Genomic DNA, 6,549 nt, shown 5'->3' with positions numbered 1-6,549 from the left:
TTAAATCGGTACTTCTCCAAATGCCAACTGCAAAAACAGGGCTGAGGAGGAGGAGGGGGGAAAAACACTCCACAAGCAAATGTTATACCTGTAGGCTGATACTTCCATTAGCCTTTCCAAGGAAGGCAGGCACAGTCTTTTCCTAGCAGTCTGTCAGTTTTCTCCCTATTTATATACGTACTCCTTACCTTGGTCATAAAGTGTCTAAATGAAAATTTATTGCAGGGACTGGCTATTGATTTGCAATCCTGCACATCTGGAAGACATGAACCAAAAAGAATGTTCATTCTTTTAACTAATGAAAATTTAAACTCTAGCATATAAGAAATTGTTTCAGGGTAAAATAACTTACATTTTTGAATGCACACCATATCTGCTTGGGTTTAATTTATAGTTAAATCCTGTTTACAAAACTCACCAGAGAAGTTTCAGTGATGTTTGTGGGGCTGTTTGAATTCACTGAAGCCACACTGTACCCTTACAGCATTACACCCTCCTGAAGTATATTCCAGGGAACAGTTACATGACTGCTGCTTCTCAGGGTCCCTCATGTCAATGGCATGGATACTGCAGTAGTCTCAAAACTACCCATAATTTTTTCTGTGAATGAAACAAGCTAGTCCACGACAAAGTAATTCAAGTAAACTCTCTTTCTGAGAGGGAATCGGTTTCTCCCTCTGTCACTTTGTGTTTCATTTCTTCACATCTCTGCCAAAACCACTGAGTTCAAGGACTAAGCCTAAATTTCCTGTTAATTCCTGTCTAAGTCACTGCTGCTGACATCTTGGCTCACTGAAGAGGAAGATACTATCTACCTCTGTCAACAAACATCATTCTCCTTGTAATTCCTAGGGCAGGACCAAACTCTTCACCTGTAAGGTCAGAGTTACATAAAGTTGGGAAGGATATTGAACAAATTACTCTAACATGATGTACACAGGAAAAAGCAGTGCAGCCAGCTAAGCTCAATCACAATGCCTGGTTTCCCCAAGAATCTCCCATCACAAAGAATGTAAAAATATCTGGCACTAGCCAGATGTTGAATATTTGCTCATCTGAACTCCCCATAAATTAATTTCTTCATAAATTGTTCATTAATGATAGATCTCTTATCCACCTTATTCAGGCTCTCTGTTTCATCTGTGCAGAAAGCACTTGCATTAACTCAGAAATGCACAGATTTACAAGGAAGCAAAGAATCTGTTTTGAGATGACTGTATTCATATCAAATGTCAAGTTTGGCCACTTTTTGCTTGAAGCAAACCTATCATTTTCCTTCCCTCCCTCCACTTGCCAGTGTGGATTTACTGCTTGTGTAAGCACTGCAATAAGGTATTACAGTAACAGTCACTATAGCAGCAGTAATGATATCACTAATAATAATTATCTTGCACCAATATAGTACCTTTCTTCTGGGGATCACACTGTTCTTTAAAATAATCAGCATGGGCATCTCTTCTGGAGCTTCCATTTGAGCGGAAGAAGCTGAGATCCCTATTGAGCCAGATCCCCTCTCTCATGGCATTGCTCCCTTTTGCGCCCCTCTTCATGTAAGCAACAAGGTTTCATCCAGAGTCTGCTTTCTGCACCCAAAATTTGACCAACTTGATGTGTAACAGATGGTGGGACAGTTCGAGAAGAAATATGCACCGCAAAAATATGCACTGCTTTATGTGAGCAGCATAAAGAGAAGGATGAAGAGACTTCAGATGAAGGAGGAACAAAAGAACCAAATCATGATTTGAATATCTCAACTGATAGAAATGCATCTGTCAGGAAGAACTGGTCTGCAAACAAGCTAGTGATATTCTAGTAATGCTGTGAGGTTTGACATGTGGAGTAAATCATTTCTCTTCTTCAGACGACCCAGTTTTATCACTGGATCAATCTCTCATCTTCATTCATTACTACTGAAATTGCAGGCAGTAATCCATTTACCATAGAACAAGCAGGAAACAGAGTATTCAAAGTATGATGAATCAGTGCTTTAACTAGCCCAAACATGGCAGGCAAAGCTTGCTGTCGTCACTGATGATTCCCCAAGAAAACCATTTATGTAACTGTACAGTTAGACATAATTACACAGTGATGGGTATCCTGCTTACACACTAGGTTTGTTCGTTCCATGTGTTTTTCATAATGCCCCATGTCTCATAGAAGCAGTTATACAGACTGATATGGGCGCCAGTAAAAGTAATAATTTCAAATGTGACAGTTTAACTCAGACAACTCCAGACTTGGGGAACATCAGTTCTGAGAATGAAGTCAAAGCCCAGCAATGCTGGCCAGGAGTCAAGAAAAGCTCAGGGAACAGAACTGCCCTTCCTAGAGGAATCACACCTCTCTGTAACAAACTGCCCATCTTGTATTTCCTCATTGGAAAATTACAGCTGGGGTTTTCAGAGCTGCCTGGGAGTCAAGAATCCACAACCCAGATGGAAGTTGCACCCTACATTAATAACAACATATAGTCCCATCCACTTCTTTTCCTGCTGTCTAGGAAATCTCAGCAGGCAACAAACAGTTCAGTAGCTTGGTAATAGCTAATCAGCCTGGTCAGACTGTGTTTTACCTGTGTTGGAGTATTTTTCTACTAACTCCACTGAAAAGCAGCACCAGCTGCAGAGGGCTGCTTCAGTCCAAGATATTTTATTAACACTGGACACAGCTTTTGAAAAGGGATCTACTGTCTGCTTAGTGTTAGGGCCATGACTTGTATTACTGATTTATGATCTTCAAGTATCAGGCCAAACTCCTTCCTGCCTAAAGTTGGAAACCCATCAAAAGCAGTGCTATTGCCCTTGCTTCTGCCAGCGGTAACATGGTCGGACAAGAATGTGGGGCTAAGGGTGCTAGTTGCTATGTTGGGATGGGAGATGTGCCCTACTAGTGTATTTAGTAAGACACTAAGACACAAATACATTGCTCCACTTCTCTGAAAAACACTTACATAGAAAAGGCCAGCACAATATTCCAAGAGCAATTTCCTGGATGTGATCAGTCATTCCTGTTGATGTCAGTGCCAGGGATGGGGTTTCAGTGACTCCGGTCATGCTAGCCCTGCCCTTCAGGGACAACACAGTGCCTGGGAAGTGACCTGAATTCTAGTGCTTGTTTTGCTCCAGCTGAAGTGTTTGCTAAGCCCTCATCATCAACACTCGTGCAATGCCACCAACTGCTCTGTCATCGCACAAGTGTCATCGGGGATGCCACTGGAAGCTGGGGAAACCGTGCTGCTCGCAGCCAAGCAGCTGATGAACAGTGAGGATGCTGCACAGGGTGGCAAGGGGCCAGGCTACCTTTCCATGTTGGCAGGGCAGGCTGCAGTGGGGACCAGCACCTTCCTCCTCAGAAATGCAGCCCAAACAGCTGGGCTCCAGAGACAAAAGAGCCTCCAGGCTCTGAAGTCTGCAGGGGATGTTTGAAAAAACAAATGCTATCAAACCCCTGGAGAGGAGAAAGGGGAAATGAAGAAGGAGAAATGGGAAATACAGCTTTGACCAACTGTATTAAAAACAAGCATAGCTTTGACCCAGCAGAAGTGACAGTGAAATCAGAGATGTGAGCTGCAAGGATTGTCGTCATTAGCAACAAAAAAAACCAAATTGCAATTTAGTAAGAGCTGACCAATGTCCTAGGTGGCAAAGCATGAGTCAAAGGAAGTGCAGAGCTGTGAGTCATCTACCTCAAAGGGCTTTATTCTTGGATAAAAGTCAAAGAGACAGCTCAGGGAGAAAAAAGGAGTGCAGGAAAGGACAGAGACAATGGTAGAGCACTGGGCCTGCTCAGAGAGCAGAGGCCACGTGGAGGGCAAGGCTGCTATCAGCCAGTTATTCTCTCTTGCAATTATTTCTGGCCAGGCACACAATACTCTGCATGTTTCAAAAACACGAGGGTCAGACTCCTGCTCTGGGGAACTTCACCTGCAGCACAGTCAAGAACTAGAACAAGAACAGAAAGAGGGAAGTGGTACAGAAAGCAAGTCACATCACTAAGGGTGTATGTGTTTAAATGGACAAACAAACAAAGAAATATCAAGATTTTTCTCCTGTAGTCCCTTAGCAGGCTTTATTACTGATACAGGTGGCCCCCAGCTCAGTTTCAGTGTGCAAATCTAAATCAGCTCCCTTGATTTAATGTATCTTGACCATGTCTTACAATAAAGCAAGTGACAATAGATCCTGACTTACTCATACCCTAGGCAAGGCAGGCAGGAGCTGAAGCCATGAAGAACACTGGAAGCTGTGCTGAAAGAAGGTAGGAAGAGAAGTAAATAGATGGGGGAAAAAAATCTCAAAGGTTCTATATGGTTTGTGTAATTTAATTTTCTGACTTCTTAGGTCCAGTTTTAAGTAATGCTTCTATATTGTCATTACCCCCCAATATCCCCCACATATTTCCTCGCATTTCCCACATCATTTCAGAGAGCACAGTGTAAAAGTTTGGTCCCACAAACACTTCTTTAGGCACTATTTTTTTACACTCTTGTAGAAGATACACAGTTTTGGGGAGCGAAAAGTCTAAAATTATTAAAATAAGCAAAACCTTTGGATACTGATAATCCAGAACCATAAGTTAGAAGCCAGTAAATCAACCCCACAAAATGCTGATATTAGGAGAATGGGTGAAATATCCACAGTCATTAGCTGATCATTGAAACACTACAAGCATTTTAGGCGTGGGATCTTTAACGTACAAAAATATAACTTGGTTTGTTCACAAAATAAACAACTACGCATTTTTTACTTTTGAGTAATGACAAACATGCCCAGTATTAATGCATTATACCAAGGGACATCTGTGTCTGCCTCCTGACATCTCTAAAAGAGAGAAAGAATGATTGTTAAACTAGAAAGCATCAGTATGTTGAACTTGTAAATAAAAAGAAAAGTTATGTCTGCAGGGCTTAGAAATAATATGTAAACAGAGAACAAATGCTGTCATCATGCAGATACATGATGCATGTTTGTACAGAGAAAGCTTGGAAAAAGAATACAACATCCCCGTATTTACTCATTGCAAAATATTACAGCACAATATTTAAGGCACATAATAAGCTGTCAAATGAAATAACTTTCATATAATATTAGTTACAGAAAGCATTTTGAAGATTGAAGTGCAACAGTAATAACATTTTCAACATTACCTTAAAAATCATTTCAGCATATTCATTCTAGGAGAAAGAAACTTGCATGAAAAAAGGTTTTTGGTTCTCCTACTTTCAAAAGTGCAATTTTTTTTTTCCCCTCAGAAAAAATGAAAATCAAGTGAGCAGGATGGATTTTTTCACTTCTCTGCTAACTGTACAGTTGTGCATATAAATTACCTGATGTGTATTTACAATTCTAGTGAATTCAAGGTGTGGGATGATCCACATACTGGAGCATCAGTAGAAAACTGAAGTTGCGCAACAAATGCAACAAGGTACAGTATAAAACAGCAGGTACAAAGAAGGCTTGAGAAAAACAACATTTAGAGCACAATTGAGCAGTCATTTGTTTTATCCCTATCCATGTATCAATGCTCTGAATACAAATATTTAAAACAATTAGTGTTCTTTTCATTGCAATGATTATTTGTGCTTATTCTGTTAACTTATTAAAAAAAAAAACAACCAACCAAATAAAAAACTGATCAAACTCAATACATTAGAAATGCAATGGATAATTTATGGATCATTAAAATCATAAGCAACTCCTCTAACTATTCAAAAAATCAACAACTGCAGAAGTACTTTAGATTTTATTAAAAAACCCAGGAAACTTACAAATCTCATTTTACGCTCCAACAGGACACACAAATTGGTTTAGTTTCTCCTGGCAGCTGCCAGACAAGTAACCAAATCAGTTTTCCACCAGTTGATTGGTGCAGGTCAGAAGACACGCAGTCTCCAAGGGGCAATTCCCACAAACACCTTTGATAGCTCCTCCAATGGTAACTTCTAAGAGGTTTAAATAAGCCCATTTGCTCTGCTCAGCAGTGCAATACTTCTTCAGCAGGACAGGGTCAGCTGCTGGGAGCTGCTGGGATTACAGCCTCCCAACCCAAAACTGAGCCCAGGCAGCACAGCCCTTGGCAGATCATGCCTGGGAAGCTTCCCCCCCACACACGATGAGACACAGACACCTGCCCACCTCTCAGTCATTTTTAGATTATTGGTTAGTAAATAGCTGGGTGTCTTCAGCAATCTTTCAATATTTGGTTGATGCCATCCTGCTCTCAGAGATGATGATCCTAGTCTGGTAGTTCATGTTCATGGCAAGACTCCCTCAAAGGGTGGCAGAATTTAGTCCAGAGCGCTTACACATGGAATGATGTCTGCACTCTGGCGGTGAACCTTGGTGCATCTCCACACACCCCCCTGGGTGATTAGAGGCATCCCCCACCTTAAACATTACAGGTCTGACCTAAGTGAAAGAAAAACCTGTGCTGATTGCCCCAGCCCCCTACTGCCCCAGCCCTTCAGGTTTTGCTAGGCTACCTCTGCCTAGACCACGGGCCTATAGTCGCTGGAGCTTCTCAGAATATTTTTAATGCATGGGGCCTTAT

The sequence above is a fragment of the Manacus vitellinus genome, unplaced genomic scaffold (genome assembly GCF_001715985.3).
Source record: "Manacus vitellinus isolate BGI_N305 unplaced genomic scaffold, ASM171598v3 scaffold_1_pilon, whole genome shotgun sequence".
Classification (NCBI taxonomy): domain Eukaryota; kingdom Metazoa; phylum Chordata; class Aves; order Passeriformes; family Pipridae; genus Manacus; species Manacus vitellinus.
The sequence above is the reverse complement of the archived record's forward strand: the minus strand, read 5'-3'. Positions refer to the sequence as shown.